Source organism: Anser brachyrhynchus, assembly GCF_964034855.1.
Source record: "Anser brachyrhynchus genome assembly, chromosome: 7".
NCBI lineage: Eukaryota > Metazoa > Chordata > Aves > Anseriformes > Anatidae > Anser > Anser brachyrhynchus.
Window position 1 is genome coordinate 23319282 of NC_137701.1, and position 16555 is coordinate 23335836.

A 16555-nucleotide genomic window follows, 5' to 3' on the forward strand; every position below is an offset into this window, starting at 1 on the left:
TCAGAAAAAGTATTCCGAATATTGCCCCATTTGACCTTTAAAATGCCAAGTATACCAATTCATGTCATTTTCCCAAGTAAACCTGAACAAATATGCTAAAAAAAAAAAAAAAAAAAAAAAAAAAAAAAGAGTCTTGGTCTTAAAAGTGGGTACAATGCCTGATTGTAATTGGAAAGCTTAATATACATAATTAGGTACAGAATAAAGAATGAATATGTAACTGTATAGATAAGAGTACAAATAGTGTAGAGAGTGAGGTACCATCTTATACAGCAAACCTGTGTTAAGCAATGAAAAAGCAATGCAAGAATCTCCTGTTCTTAAATTAAAAAGTTTGGAAATGCTTCTTACTCCTATGACAGGAAAGTAGGTTACTCTTCTGGATAAGCTGTGTACCTCCAGTGATTTCAGTATAATCATCTCTGATTCTGATTTGGCTTTACATTTCTCCTTTCTTGGCTTCAAGCAGTAATCATTAGTCTTATAACCATTAAAAGTGACATTTTTTAAGAAATATGGGATGGATGATATCCGTTTTATCTGCTGTGTATCATTACATTTTGGTCCTTCCCAAAGAGGATGGCTGGGCAGCAGTGAGGAAGCCACCACCTCTGCCCTGTCCTGGCTATGGCAGGGGGTTTTCCAGGCTGGGGAGAGGATGTGTAATGAGGGGACAAGCTTTGAGGAAAATCCAGCAAATAGGACCTGATCAGCAAAGGAAGGGAGCAAACATCCAGGTAGCCCATGGAGACTGACAAAAAGGAGGCTTCTGCTGCCAAGAGGGGACTCTAGAGTTTGGTGCTGTAAAGCTACAGGGCTGAAACTGATCCTGGAGCAGAAACTGTCTGCCACCAGGATACAGCATACACACGACATTACCCCCTCCTCGGGGAGGAGGTTGCTTTTCGTCTCTCTTAGCCAGCAGAATTGGTTCCCAACCTTCTCATGTCTTAGGCTGGGGAATTTGCCTCTGCCTGGGCTCTTCTCAACCCTCTTGATGCTTTTTGGGGTGCTGACTTCAGTAACAAGCTGAGGGCAAGTCCACCCAATAAAGTGTGCTGGTTCAATAGCTCGTCACAGAGGGTAGCAAAGATATACTCTGTTGTGAGGGCAGAGTTGGTCGAAGTATTCAGGTGAGAGCAAATTACTTGTAGTTACCACGTGTTTGTGAAGTGACTTGACTTTTTTTTTTTTCCAACTTGGAAGGGTTTTTCAACCAGCTTATAAAATTATTTTGTATTGATTTGTCATAAAACTTTTGGTTTAGCCATAAATATACACCATGCCTAAATCTGTTAGTGCGGCATAATTGGTTACCGTGGAATGATTTTTCCTTTCTGTTTTTCTTAAAAGTGGGAGAATTAATGTTATTGTCTTTGTGTCCAGATCCTCATGTGTACAGGGGATGGCCCAATAAACATACTTTAAACATTCACTCAGCTATTAGCAGATTCATCACATTTACAGTCACCTTAAGGTCCACTGGGCTTACATTTGCTTAAATGAGGATGTGGTCACAAGCATGTGTGTATATACCATAAATGCACAAAGATTAAATCGAGCAAACACCTGAGAATTTGCATGTACTTTGCTAAGCTCTGCTTCCTCAGCTTTGACCAGATGTTGACTCTGAGTAAGTACAAGAGAGTGTTCACATGGCTGCCATCAGACCAGTTTGCCTATTGTACCACTGGTGAATGGCATTTGCTTTAGTGTTTCATATCAGTAAAATTGGCAAGCTATTTGCAATCAATGCTAAGCAATCTGACACAGCTTCTAATTGAGCAGCTTAGTAGCTGCAGTATAGAAAAAAAAATGGTGGTAATTTATTTATTTTTTTTCCCAGAAACATAGTTTCAGTCCATGCTTTTCCAAATTCTTTAACAGCTGCTGTCATGTCCTGAGGCCTACCAAATACAGTGTGTCTCTCTCCTTTCTCCCGCCCTTGGTCAGTCTCAGGTCACGACTTCTCTGAGAGTGGAATTCCTTAATCCACCAGCTCCCGGGTCGGGCCCTATGCTGCAGACCCGTGAGTACCAACCAGTGACTGCACTTGCAGGTCTGGGCATGGGCCCTCTTTTATCTTTTGAAGTCTGTAACAGCACCTCCATTGAGCTGACCCCCAAGCAACTTTTCAGCATACCAAAGTAAAAAGCAGGAGATCTACACCCACATCCACACACCTTCCTTTCCCTGTTTATCCACAGTTTATTCAGCACCTCCGTAGTCTTCACACCTGAGCCAGGAGAAACAACCCACTTTGCTCTACAGGCCGTTCTGACTGCTGCTGAAATTTGCAGGCTGGTAGCCTTTTTTTTTTCTTTTTTCTTTTTTTTTTTCTTTTTTCACTTAGCACAGCCTTTCCTACTTCACCCCAAGCCCCTTCCTGTCTGTAGGACCTATTGCTTAACAAATCAGTGTTTTCTGATCTCCCTCGTCTCAGGCTTAGGCACAAGGAGTCCCTGTTTCTAACCGTAAACCCTGTGCCCGTGTTTTTAGGGATGTTCCTTATCTGGGCCATTCTTTCATCTTTCCCGCCCGCCTCTTTAACAAACCCTTTGCAGCTTCCTTTGATTGAACTCAGTTCACTCAGGTTAAGGAGCAATAGCAAGCTGAACAGGAAAAAGTCACATTTAATATTCACAGGAGGATACAAGTGTATTTATCCAGTTTGTAAACTATTTCCTTCAGAAGTGTCCAGCTTGCTGGCTGGTGATGCAACAGGCATGTGTTTATTTGTTTTATGCTGTTTCAGATATGTTGTCATATAATATGCATAAAATAGCGATAATCCAGGCATATCTATTATCTGTTTGGGTTGCATGAGGAGAGCAGTACTTATTCTTCAGAAATGACTGAATAGACTTCAGATGTGCATGTTCAGAGCAGGATGCTAGGAATGGACTTAGTCCAGGACTATGAGTTAAATAACTGCTTATTGCTGTTTTTTCAGAAGATTGTTTGAAATACACCGTAGAACTGAATTATACCAAGCCCTAAAGTTAATGCCAAAAAGTAATAGAAATATGTACATAAAAATAGGAGAGAGAAGATGTTGCTTCTAGCTTGATCATGCACCAATGCTAGCACTGTTGCAAATGATTCATGTAAGTCTTCATGAGCATTTAAGTATACTGCTGATGCCAATTTTCTCTTCTTTTTTTATACACTGCTGAATGTCACCATTTTCAAACACATTTGACTGCTTTGTCTGCCTTGTGTATGCTTCTTCAAAGTATTTGCTTGACACTGATGGAGCAGCTGTACCTGGAAGGTTAGGAAATACATGTGTGTGGTCAATTCATGTGTCCCCGCTGCTGCCCTTGCACCACGCTGTGTGAGAGTCTGTGGCATGGCCGCAGCATCACTGTACTCTGGCTCTGTTTGAAAGATGAGTAATTCCTTGCCTTACAGGACTAGCTGTGGTGATTTGTACTGTTACGGGTGTTACTACCCCAGCTACTGCTGAGCCCAGCTTAGATTTGGTCTAGGAAACGACAAAGCCAGACTGGGTTTCTTTGTGTGTGGGCACAGCAGACTCCCTGGCTGGATCCTAGCCTAGGGAAGATACAGCTTCACCTCTGGAGCTTAAGTTAACGGAAGAAGGCTCCAAGTAAGTGGGACTGCATCTGGCAGAGGTCTCCCCGCTTCACTTTGTGGTGTTTGTCCCCTTTATGTTAGAAATAAATCAGAGTAGACCCTGCCAGTCTATGTGGATTTTCAGTAGTAATAAATATTAATGTATTGCACAAAATGCTGGGTCTTACATGTGTGAGACAGCCTGTTTCAAATCGCTTGAAAGTTACAAGTCTTGTGTTTTGTTTTCTTTGTTGTTGTGTGGTTTTTTTTTTTTTATGCTTTCTTAAAAAGACAGTGGAGAAGGTGATTTAAAAACAAAATCTTCTTTAATTTACTTTGATTGCTGGACTTGGGCTGTCACACTGACTTCCTCCTCTTTCCTTTTCCCCCGTTACAATAGCTTGGCAACTGCAGTGAAATGAATCTAAAGTGACAGCCTGAGACTCGGAGATGCACTAGCACACACTGCGGAGCACAGGGCCTGGCTGAGCAGTGGTGTCACTCGGACAGCCGCCCTCCGCGTGTCGGCGCTGCCACGACTCGTTCCCCGCGCATCAAATCTGCTCTGCTTTGTGTGCAGCAGGAGCTTGTTACCTTGGGTACTCGAGTCAAATACCCCTTTCATTTGTTTGTATTTACTCACGTGTGCTTTGAGGGGATGGAAACCATCAATGTCTGTAGCCACCAGTCATCGACTGGGTTGTGCGTGCTGGACTGTGTGACCCAGCAATACGAGCGGCTGTCAAATGTTTGATCTTCTAGTATGCACTCTTTTTGCCTCTCGTGAACTGCAAGTCTTTGTGAGCATCCACTCTACTTGTCAGCTGAAATAAGGGTACAAAGCCTGTGTCGTGTATACAACAGTCTTTGGTAGTCAGCCACGTCTTCTCCTTTAGGCCATTGTCTTTTCAGCCTGACTGAAGCCTCCTGCTACCACGCGTGAGAGCAGGAGGATCCCTGCTTCTTTCTTTTTTCTCTTCTGCCTATTTTCCTCTTTTGTTGAGTTCACAGTGGACTCGGTGTTAGATGAGTGATAACATGTAGTGAAATGCGGTTAAATATATGGGATTCCAAACATTAAAATAACTCTCCCTTCTTGAATTATCTTTCATCGCAGGTTGTCTGAAAGCCCAGAGAATTTAGCAATACAATGTCTGGGCAGGATACTTCTGTGCACTGAGATATAATAAGAACTCATTAGGGACGAGCCACCAAAAGGACAAGGTGGGGGCTGTGGCATTACAACTATGTTAAAAGCTAGACCCAGTCATACATGGAGTATCAGAAAGTATCAGAAAGGAAATTTCACAGTTACCACTCTCACTGTTTGATCACCATCACTTCAGGTGGATGCAGATGTCCATACTCAACTACGATACACAAGGGGACAGATGTGCTGCTGTCCCCAGAACTGTAGCCTTGTGGAACTGCATTCCAGTTTTTATCCTCTTTCTCTTTTTCTAAAATCTTTGTATGATCTTTCTGGGGGTTATAAGTAATCTGAGGGGAAAGTCTGGCACCTCCTTGCCCTAACAGTTAATGTAAAGGAGGCTCTGCCCTCCTCTTCTGGGCCAGTTCTTTGTTGGTCTACAGGAAGCTGTGGAAGCCCAGCTGTTTTCACAGGCTGGAACTTTTGGATAGTGGGGAATGCTAATTATTGCTGTACCCTAAAGCCTCTCAGTCTGAAAAACAAACAAACAAACAAGCAAACAAAGAACTGGCTGTTGGGCAGATAGTCTTTTAAGCGTGTCATCTGGCATCAGCTATGGGTGGGCCAGTGGTGTATGTTTTTCTGCTATGTACAGCCATATGTTTATCAGGACAGTCTTGATGTGCAAAGAGAACGCAGCCTATCTGCTTATGTGAGACTCCAGTACTTTATCTGCTTTTTGTAGCTGTTAAGCATTGGCTACTTGCTCCTTAGCAGGAACAACTCTATCATGTAATCAGGTATCACACAACTGTAATGGTTTTTTTCCAAATATTAATGTATTTCTTTGGCAGATTTACCCAAGGGTATCATATTCCCTGTTCACATATGCAAGACATTCGTGCTCTCTACAGTTATGTAAATTTCCAAGTAAACTGGGAAATGTATTTGTGAGAATAATAAGATATCAACAAAGAACCAGAATTACACTGAGGTCTGTCCTGGCTTCCACAGTGCAGTGAAGGCTGCTGTAGCAGCAGCTCTAGGCAGGAGCACAAAAAGTACAACAACTGCCCTGCCCTTGGGATTTAGAGGGAGGAAGGGAAGGGGAGAGAAGGGGAGCAGTGACTGATACAAGTGAGTGCTGTTGCTGTGGCAGAGCCCCATCATTCATCATTCATTCAGCCCCGCTGCCAAGAGCCCTGCACTGCTGGGCAGTGCTGCAAACACTCTGATGCAGAATTTCCTGTGAAGTACTCACCTTGAAGCTCATTTTTCATCAACATCTTTCTAATTTATCAGTCAGTTTTAGTTCAACAAAATCCAAATTTGCTAGAATAAATGTTTTTGTTTTTTTTTAAACTTCATTAACATGAAATGTGTTGACATTTTAAATTCAATCCTACTGTCATATTTAAGAAACGTATGGAAAATAGTCTGTACAGATTATCTAAGGAGCATTTTAATGTGGTGTTCGTTGAGTGAGCTGGTTAAATTCTGGTTAGATGTGTCCTAACTTGAGCAGTGTTGAAACTGCAGACAAGTACTTTCAGACAAATTGATGTCAAATAGTAGAATATAATCATATTTTCTCTATCTTGACCATGAAGGGGAATGTCACACAGTGCCTAACTAATCTTATATATGCTTGCATGCTTGTAGTGTTTGTTTATGAAAAAACTTGCAAGATATATAATGGCACAACACCAGTCATTTGTATGTGCAGCCTGAAAGAGTTAATAAGGTTTAACAGAAATGATCAGCAAAAGAAAAAGAAGAATTTAAAGAGAGAAGGTAAATGAAGGAATTGAGAGAGAAGTCTGAAACAATGGGCATCCCAACTGTAAGGAGGAAGCTTTTAGGAAAAAATAAGGTGAAGTGATTGCTTCGCTGCTGTATTGAACCTGCTGTTTCTAGATTCTTGCCCGTGAAAACCATAGTAGTACCTCTTTACACAAGAGCTTATTCTCGATTAGGAAAGAATTAAGCGTTCGTCTCCCAAAAGCCTGTCTTGGTGTTTGCATTAATACTAGAACAGACTGGGTCAGGAATTTGAAAGCCTTTAAAGTTGTTGAGCCACACAGGCAGCGTGGCAATGTTTTCTGTAAAGCCATGGCTCTGTTGCCTGCCTTAAATCAGACTCTCCACAGATTAAATTAAGAAGCTTCCCATTACCAGGAACACTGTATGCTTTATGCCTATGGATAAGAAAAGCATGCCGTGGATAAGTGAAGCATGCCAATACTGGAAGAATGAGCAAATTAACAGACAGCCTGGAGCAACAAGTAACTCAAACTGTCTTGACAATAAAAAAAAATGGGGAAGGGAAGTTAAAGTACAATTCTTATCTATTGACAAAGCTTGGGAAAGATAATAAATTCATAAATTCTTAAATTCTAGGTGGAACACAGAAAAAACAGATAAGGAGGACACACAGTGTACAAATACTGGGAATCCCAGAGGGGGAGGAAGGTAAGAAGCTACCATATATCCTACATTATGCTACAAAGAACAACTCACTGTATATTGAGAGCTTATCATGTTGCTGTGAAAAGGGCACCATAGGAGACCAGCAACTGCAGAACTACTCTCCTAAAGTTAATGGACTTGGGGGGTCAAGGGAAGAGTATTTTTGTCTGCACAAAGCATCAAGGACATTTAGTTTAATAAGTGGCAAATTTTGATTTTTTTTTTCCCAGTGCTGGGCCCTGCACTCAGCAAAATTGTGCTCTTCAGTGCCCAGAAAACATGCTTTCCAAGAAAATAAGTGCTATCAGTTAGTGTAGTCTGGCTAAGTTGTGAGTCAAATAGCCCTGGAAAATGTACTTATTCCAGATGCAGTTGCAGGCAAAATGTATGTGTATGTGCATGAGAGAGAGAAAGAGAAAATTCTTAAGCTGAAGACTGCCTAGCTGTATACAAACTATGACTTCAATGGGCTTTATTGTACTTTTACTGTGATTTTATATTTCAGCTGTTGTCATGTTATAAGTAGTAACTGAATTCCATAAGCAAATGGCCATCCTGAAATAAGCTACAAAGTAAAGGAGATGGATCTCTTCTAAAGGTGCTAGAAAATCTATTTGGAGATCTATTAGTAATTTAGTTTATCCCCCCTCCCCTCCCTTCCTCCCATTTTTAACAAAGTGTTTAATACCAGCACCATTTTAGCTGGAACTGAATCTTTACTCAAGTTTTTGGAGGCTTTTTATTTGCAAGTGTATATTTACACTGGAAAGTGTGTTCTGGGGTAGGTGATGCGATATTATTCCATCTGCTAAACTTACATGGAATCCATTATTTTTGCTTCTTTGTTTCTGGGTTAGCCGAGTTTACTTTGTTCAGCCAGGAATAGATCATTTTTGTTTTTATGCTTATGGATTCAGTGGCACCGTACAGCAAACATTTTAAATTTAAGCATACAGGTAGTTTGATACTGTGTAAGAAATTTGAATCACAAGTTATTTAATATTATAAACTGTAACGGTAGATATAATAACAGAGAGGATCTATCTTCCGATTATGTCTGTACCATTTCTTGGTTCTTTCTTGTTCCTTTGCTAATCTGAACTACTCCAGTTTGCACACAACTGGGACTTGGATGTGCTCTAACCTTGTCTGCCTGTTTGTTTCTGTTTTGTCAAAAATCTCACTACACTTCCAGTTTCCAGTACATACTTGCTATATTTTCAAATACATTGTTATGCTATCTCTTGTTATGGGAAGGAAATCCCGTGCACATTTGCAAAGCTGTCTTTAAAAATGTAAACATCCACTTTAAAACTTTCATTTGCAAAGAAGCCTGAAAAAAAAAAAAAGGAAAAAAAAAAAGTACATCTTTGGGTCATTAAATCAATTGATTGATTTAGTGATACTGGTGCTGATGAGTATTGTCATGTCACAATACTTCTCAGGACCATATCCTTCCATCCTACCTTTTATTTAGTCCTTAAACTGAAGGACATTCAATCAGGGAACATCTTTTTCTCCTGTGCTTATGTAACCCCTATCACAAAGAAATCCTGCTCTGTTACTAGCACTCTTAGGTTTTATGGTCATAAAAATAAACTAATAATTGTAAGCATACGTCCTACTGTCAGACAAACTGTCAGTTATTACATTATTGCTTCTAATTGGTTTATGATGTGATCAATAAAACACAAGACTGTTCTGTATTTTGTTTGATGACAATTAGAAAGACATCAGTCTGCGGCTTGCGTCTGCCAAGTCACCAGTTTTCTGTTACTGTTTTTTTTCCCTTATAGTTAGAAGTCCAAATCAGTGCCAGATATTCTTAAACAGGGACAACTGTAATGGGCTTCTTGTCCTTTACATGCTTCCTGCCCAGATTCCATCATCACTCTTCTTCCTTCTGTGTTTTTAAATGATTGCATTTCTCATATTAGGCAAATCCTGTCCCTTACCTGGATGATGTCATTAATCTTCTTTTGCACCATGATATATTACTAAGTGACATCCCGCATCATATACGTATTGTTACTCCACTCACATGCTCAGTGAAGACATTGTTGGCATGTGGAATGCAAACCTTAAGTCAGCTGTGAAAAAGTTCTTTTTAAAAATCATGGAAAGTATGCACACCAGCAGGACAGGCTGCCCTTTTTGCTGCAGATTAAGACACAAAAGGATGAATTTTAAGAGAAGTGGGAGCACTTGCCAGGGCTATGCTGATCAAATTGCTTGTGTATGATGCTTTATTTTCCAGCCTGAGAAATTGCTATAGGAGGAATGTGGCCTTTTTGACTCATTTTCAAACACTAATTGTAAAATTCCAAGTTTATTGTTTGCAAAGTGTTAACTCTTCTCCCCCCTTGCTTTTAAATTGATGGTTCTATAAGACCTGGTCTTATTTACTGTTTAGAAAGTATAAAATGCTCTTGACAGACTACGTAGTGAAGCTCCATTTTGTAACCAACAGAAGGGTATAAGCAAAAATAACAGCCATGATTTTGAGGACCAACGGGTATAAAGCATCAGGCAAATGGTAAAATATTGAACTCCGTTGAATTTTGCTTGTAGCCAATGAGATATTGCTAGCCCCTGTATAAGTCAAGCCATTTCATTCAAAAAACTTGGAACAAGGACTCACTTTTTGGCATTCATTTAGCAAGGAATTTCATAAAATGAAATGCGTTTTGCAAGGAGACTGACTGCAAACTGACTTTCTTTCATTGGACTGGATATTGTATTCTAAACAGCTATGTCTACCCACCATAAATGAGGCATAAAGTAGCCACCAGTCCTCCTTCCAGTGGTGTCTTATAATGCCGCTGGCCTCTCTGTCATACTACATTTTTGCTTTCGCTGAAACATTAGGGAGCACCCAAACCATACCAGTCCTCTCTTGGAGACTGTAATTTGAGAGCTAGTAAGATATTAATTAAGAGATTGAGGCATATAAATAGTTAGTAGAGAACATTGGAATGGAGACTGAATACTTTCAGTCTTATCATTCATTGTCTCTACTGGATCATGTTTTTTCATAAACTTTTAGCCCACAGTTGGCTCAATTTTTAAACCATTGTTTATGTTTGATCTTTGCTAGAGCCAAATACTGCATTAAGAAATTCAATGACAAATGGGATGGAAAGCTCCTGCTCTGGAGCCTTTTTTTTTTGTTTGTTTGAATTGAGAGAGGAAAACAGCTCAGTGCAGTTTAATGATGTTCTGAAGGATAGAAAGTGAAAATATTTTCATTGCTTTGGAGAACAATAGAGTCAGCCTAATTCAAAATACCACTTTCAAATACTGAAATTCCATTTCATTTGTTAAAGCTCTAAATATGCCTTTGATTACTTTCTTATTACCTATTGACTTTGTATAAATAAATTTATTATGTATTGTTTATTTTCATGAATATTTAGGTATATCCTCACATCTTATCATAAACATATTTTTACGTAATTTCTGAATAATAAATTATGAACTACAATCCTCACCATGCATAGTAAATGTTAAATGTTGTACTGTTTGCAGACATTAAGCCATCAGTGTTATTTGAGATGTTGCAAAATCATGACCCCTTTGGAAGAAAGACAGCACAAAAGCATTCCTTCCATAGCAACTATATTCGTAGCAGCAACGTACTGGAGTCAGTCAAACTAAGCAGACCACCAGGAATCACATGCTGCCGATCAGTCGTTAGGATTTCCATTGTCAGATTTCCTCTGAAGTCACAATACAGAGAAGGGCTGTGTAATGTTTTCACTAGTGTGAGGCTTCCGATCAATATTATGGTTTGGTTTCTATAAAGAACGACTTTAGTGTGGGCAGTGGTGACAAACTTTACTTTAAAATGCTGCTATGGAAATCAGATTTTTTTTTTTTTTTCAACAAAAGGTGACAAGAACCAAACTTTTTTCTTTCTTATTTCTTCCTTGCTTCAACTATGTGCTGTCAGTTGGGAAACCCCCAGCTCAGTATTGAGTTGTATAATTCCCAGTTTTTCTTCTGTGCTGGGATCCAATTGGAATGTGTGGCATGGCAGCACGGCAGCATGGGTGATGGCACCATGCATGCCAGTGAAGGCCTGATTCCCGTATTTGGGCTCTGTGAAATGGGGTACTCAAGAGAAAAAGGTTTATTCATATCTAAAAGATAGTTTTTAATGTGCTTTGGGAAATAATACTAGACATTTGTATATTAAGCTCATAGGAAGCTCCAAAAGAAAAAAAAATAATATATATATATATCAAAGCAGCTCATGGGAAAACACTTTTCTTGATTTTTTGAGACTTTTTTGGGAGAAACACAAAATTCTTGAGGAGTGGCAAGGAAGAAGGATACAGAAGCTTCAGATTAAAGATTCAGTTTTCTCTTTCCCTTTTAGTATTATTAAGGGAGGAAAGAAAACCTCCCAGATTTTAATTTTCAAGCTACCCAATATTTTGTTGTTACAGAGCAAGGAAGGGAAAGATTTTGTTTACTGCATTTTTAAAATCATGTCACTGAAGTATAAATGAGATCTTTCATCTCATTATTACAGCATATAATTCAAGGAACTGACTTTAATTTATGAAAGATAGTACTGGTTTTAGGGTGCCACTGAGGGCATGGGGACATGACCAAAGTTACTGGGAGCTGAGCCAAGGCACACATTTGCTCCGTCATAGTGCGCACAACATTGCTTGCCTGCTGCTCCCACTTCATTCTAAATGTGTGGTACTTCACTTCTAACGAGAGGCAAGATTCTCTGCTTCCTTGTATATAAACATCTTAACATCAGAGATGTGTGCTTCCCTCACCAGTTTCTTGTCCTAATTGAAATAACTTACGTGACCTTGTGTCTGGCTAGCTACTCACATCTAAAGCAATACCAAGAGATGTACTTGTAACTAGTAAGATTAGCATGATATATTTTATCAAATAATAAGTTCTATAACTGTTCCTAGCTGATGCAGAAATTACCTTACTTTGCAGAGGGAAGAGTATATTGGAACAAAGAGGAATTTTTACCATCTCCTGCTTTGCTAGGTCCACAAAAACTAAACCTTTTTAGTGAATGGATACCTGTAAAGACTCGTATCTTTTTATGTTAATTAATTACTTTTCCTCTGTCATTCAAGCTTTACTAGCTACTAGCTGCTATTCTCAAATAGATAATAAGTAACAGAATGAATCCCCCTGAATGAAGGCTGCAAGTCACATAATTATGAAATAATGCAATCAAAGATGAGGAAGAGTGGTCCCAATACTGTCACACCAGCAGTGAATGCACATCAGACAATAAAAATCAAATGCTGTACACCCAACAGAGACAGGGTCTGTAATACAAGGGTATAGGAATTCCATTTCAAAGCAGTGCTTAATACAATAAAAAAAGACTCAGGGTTATGGATGAGGCATTTTCTTTGAAGGTTTAAAATGGTGATGATTGTAGTTTGGTCCATGACCTTGAGAGTGACTCCCTGCTTCTGCTGGTGAGTTTGTTTGTTTGTTTGCTGTTATTGTGCACATTGCTCTGGAAGAGTGGGAGTTTTCAAGAAAAATTAACCTATTTTGCTTCACTTTTTACTTCTATAGTGTTGCTATTTGAATTCTGTAGTTCTATTATCTTCTCATGTAGTAGCACATTGTAACTTTTAGTTTTCATTTTTTCAGAGGAATAGTTATATTAAATATATATATATATATATATGTACACACACACATATATGTATACTTCCTACTAAGAAATGTTGTGGAACTTCTCATTAGATTCTCTGAAATGTAAAGGTTTGCCCTTCATCACAGAGAGAGAGGGGTTTCACCAAAACATCCCTCTCCTGCTTTCACTCAGGGAGATAAACTTCTTTTTTTATATATGTATTAGGATAGTCCTATTTTAAGAACTAGTCCATAGAGTAAGATTTTAACGTCATTCCTTTGACTGCAATGCAAAGGGAAACTGGAACATGAAAACAAGCACAAGCAGAGAAATAATATTCTGGCAGTGCAACATTGTGGAATTCATTTTCAACAAAAAACAAATAATCTTGTTCCCTCACAAAATCTTGTTAAATATTAATTAGCACCCAGAAAACATACGCAATAACTCATATGGGAAAATGAAAAAGTTCCGACTTTACTACGGCCTGCTCCAGGGCCTAGTTATTTAAAAAGCAAAACTCCTGCTGAAGTGAGCCTCAGGAAGCAGGACTGTGTTTGAATGGCAGAGCAGCACAGTAGCTTGATGTACAGCATGGCTAACTTCTCCCTGGCTCTTCTTGAAAGGTTGGAGTGAAAAACAGAAGGCAGTGTCTCCTCAAAGAACTGTTTTCCAGGGAATAGCTGCAAGATTTCAAGTAATTTATTATATGGCCTTGAGTGTAGATGTGAGGTATGCCTTTCTGACTGCCAACACCAAGTCACATGAAGGGCTATAGGGTTGCCTTAGGAGCATAAAAATTACCACTCCTCTTGAAGGGGCCCCAAAGCAGAAAGGTAAATGCCATCACTTCAACAACCTACATATCCCACTTACAAGAAATGGGGAGAAACACTAAATGTCCTTACTTCCCAGCTTTGTTCCTTGTGGAAGCAAAACATTTCTTTCTGTGCAGTAAGTTGCTGGTGCTGCCAGTCTGTAACCGTTCACATATATCTGAAGACTCCAAACACATCTTTTTAAAAAGTTTCATCTATCCATTATCAATGCAGTGAACCAAATTTTATGTGCGCCAGTAATCCCAGAAACAAACTCAATTATCATCATTCTATTTAGTCACCAACATTTGCACAATTCATGTTTTTAAAATATAGGTCAATATTACATATTGTACACAAAAAAAATGAGCCCTTTGATTTTTGCAATAAGAAGGTACAAGTTGATTTTTTATGATTCATAAAATAAAGTTTTATGCCCACCTGAAGATCTCAGTTCCCTGACATAATTTAATTTCCCCAAATATACATAGTATTCTTCAGAGAGTAGAAAATAAATTCCTGAAAAGAGATAAGAAACCCCTCTAGAGCAAACAATGAAGCCTCTTCATTTCAGAGCCCATTTCTCTTCCCAAAGGCAATAGGGATTTGATGGACCTGGCAGACTTAATTCCCAAGCCAAATTCCTCTTACAGACAAAACCCTGCTGGCTAAGCCATTCTTTCATACTCAACGAGCTCCAGCACAGCCTCTGATCCAATGCTGGCAGTTTGACACAAGGAGAGAAGTGATTTCTCAGGTGAATATTTTGCAAACTATGCCTCCTTTCTAAGCCACTAGCTTTTTTCTCACACACTGAGCAAGAAGAGTAACAACATTGGTCCCTGTGGTATCTATCTTCTCTGCACAGAGGAGCAATGACTCATCATTATCTTCTGAGTTCTCACAGAAGGGAAGGAATGGAGACACTCGAGGGGTGTTCTATGCTGCTTGTAGCTACAGACATCTCAACAAAATATCATGATCAGATGCCTCAAAAGATAGTGGTTAACCAAAAATAATTTGCATTCTAATTTCCTTTTGATCCATAGCCTGGGCTGCTGCATAAAATGTGATATGTAAGGCTAAAAGTAATGTAAAGACTTAAGTGATTGGAGTGTCTTGTTATGTTATTTTAGTGAACTTACTGGAAAAAGAAAGAAAAAGAAGAAAGAGAAAGAGAAAGAGAAAGAGAAAGAGAAAAAAAGAAAAAGGAAAAGGAAAAGGAAAAGGAAAAGAGAAAAAAAGGAAAAAGAAAAGGAAAGGAGTTATTGTTTTACAGCAATCAAGGAAATCAACACAAAAAGTGCTGGCTGGAGGCATGGTCTACCTTTGATACACGGACAGATTCTAGGTATTCTCTAGCAATTGGTAGCCTGTCCCATCCACACATAAGCTTCCAGCACAAGGCACCTGGACTCCTGCAGTGAGAGTATCCATCAGCCCATCCCTTCTCTACAGTGAGCATTGTAAAACTTCTGGTCAGTGTTCTAACAAGTTCCAGATACGTTTAGTAATTCCTCCTTCTTTTCAGTTTGAATACCTTTCTCAGCTTGGACTTTCCCTCTAATGTCTTTATGATCTGTTCTATTGACTGTCTTTATCACTCTTGTGCTTCATATAAATCCACAATAACATCCTGTTTGCTTTCTTCTTTTCAATAGTCAGTAGGAGAACATTTTCTGGTGCTTCCAGAAGGTTTCCTTAAAACTTTCCTCTTTTCCTTGTCTTAATAAAATTAAGGCTGAATTCTCTTATCCTATTCTAGACTTCCTATGGCAGCTTGCTAGTGCTCATGATGAAATTGTCTAATTTCTAACCTTTCTTCAATAACACCTTACTTTTATGAACCAGTAATTACCAGCAGTAATTACCAAGGACTGGCAAGCAGTGAATTAAATATCTGTTGTTCAAAGCCTTATTTCTTAGTGAATAGGGTGCTCTAAAAGCAGGGGCCAAACAGCACTGACTTGAAAAAAGGAGTAATGCAGGCAGATGCTGTACAAGTTTCCCACACACAATGAATCTCACTCTTGACCTCAGTACCCCATGCTATTCCAGTTCTGGGTCTGTTGAGCACACTCTGTCAGCCATGCTGTGCTGACTGCTTTGGTTTTCTGGTGGGAACAAATAGGGATTAGGTGGAGACCATCAAAATTACATTCCTTGAGATTAAGGAAAAATATCTTGAATTGTATGTTGAAGCATTCATTCAAGTTATGGATTAGTTTGTATTTCAGGGGTACTGTCATAACATGCAAACTTAAAAGCAACTCCTAAACAAAAAGTCCTTTACAGAAAGCCAGGTCTATAAAGAAAAGGTATCTTGGTTTGGTTTTGAGATATGCTGTAGGCATCTTTTAATCTTTTGTAACCATAAATTGAATTGAGATGTTCAAACTGGACATGAAGAGAAGAGAAACTTTTCACTGTGAGGCCAAACAGGCACTGGAACAGACTGCCCAGAGAGGCTGTGCAGTCTGCTTCCTTGGGGGTTTCCAAGACCAGATGGGCTAAAGCACTGAGCAACCTGGTCTGATCTTATAGCTGACCCTGCTTTGGTCAGAGGGTTGGATTTATGAGACCTGCTGTGGTCCCTTCACACCTGAATTATCCTGTGATCCTTTTGGGACTTTGTTGATGAGAATGAATGGAGAATGTGGATGTCAGTAATACCTAGAATGGATTTGTTGGCCCATGTACAGATGTGCTTGTTAAAAGATGCATCAGCGCTCATGGGGGAACTTAAAAGAGTATTTTGTTACAACTAACCCACTCATACCACCAGCTTTCTGCTTAGTTCTATTTCTCATTATTGTTAAAAGAAGGGTGTACCGAATCACAGAGCTGGCTGGGAATTTCTAATAAAACTTTTTGTGTTGCAAAATACAGAAGTGTGTCACT

The 16555-nt window shown here is 39.2% G+C and overlaps 1 protein-coding gene across 19 annotated transcripts in view; it reads left to right on the plus strand.

Moving 5' to 3' along the window:
- The window catches only part of FIGN (fidgetin, microtubule severing factor), a 387924-nt gene that overhangs the window by 250862 nt on the left and 120507 nt on the right, over window positions 1-16555 (plus strand). For all 19 annotated transcript variants that reach the window (XM_080601236.1, XM_080601247.1, XM_080601246.1 and 16 more), the window contains one exon: window positions 7130-7201. The gene's annotated coding sequence lies outside the window, so the exon portion shown is untranslated. The remainder of the gene's footprint in view (window positions 1-7129; window positions 7202-16555) is intronic.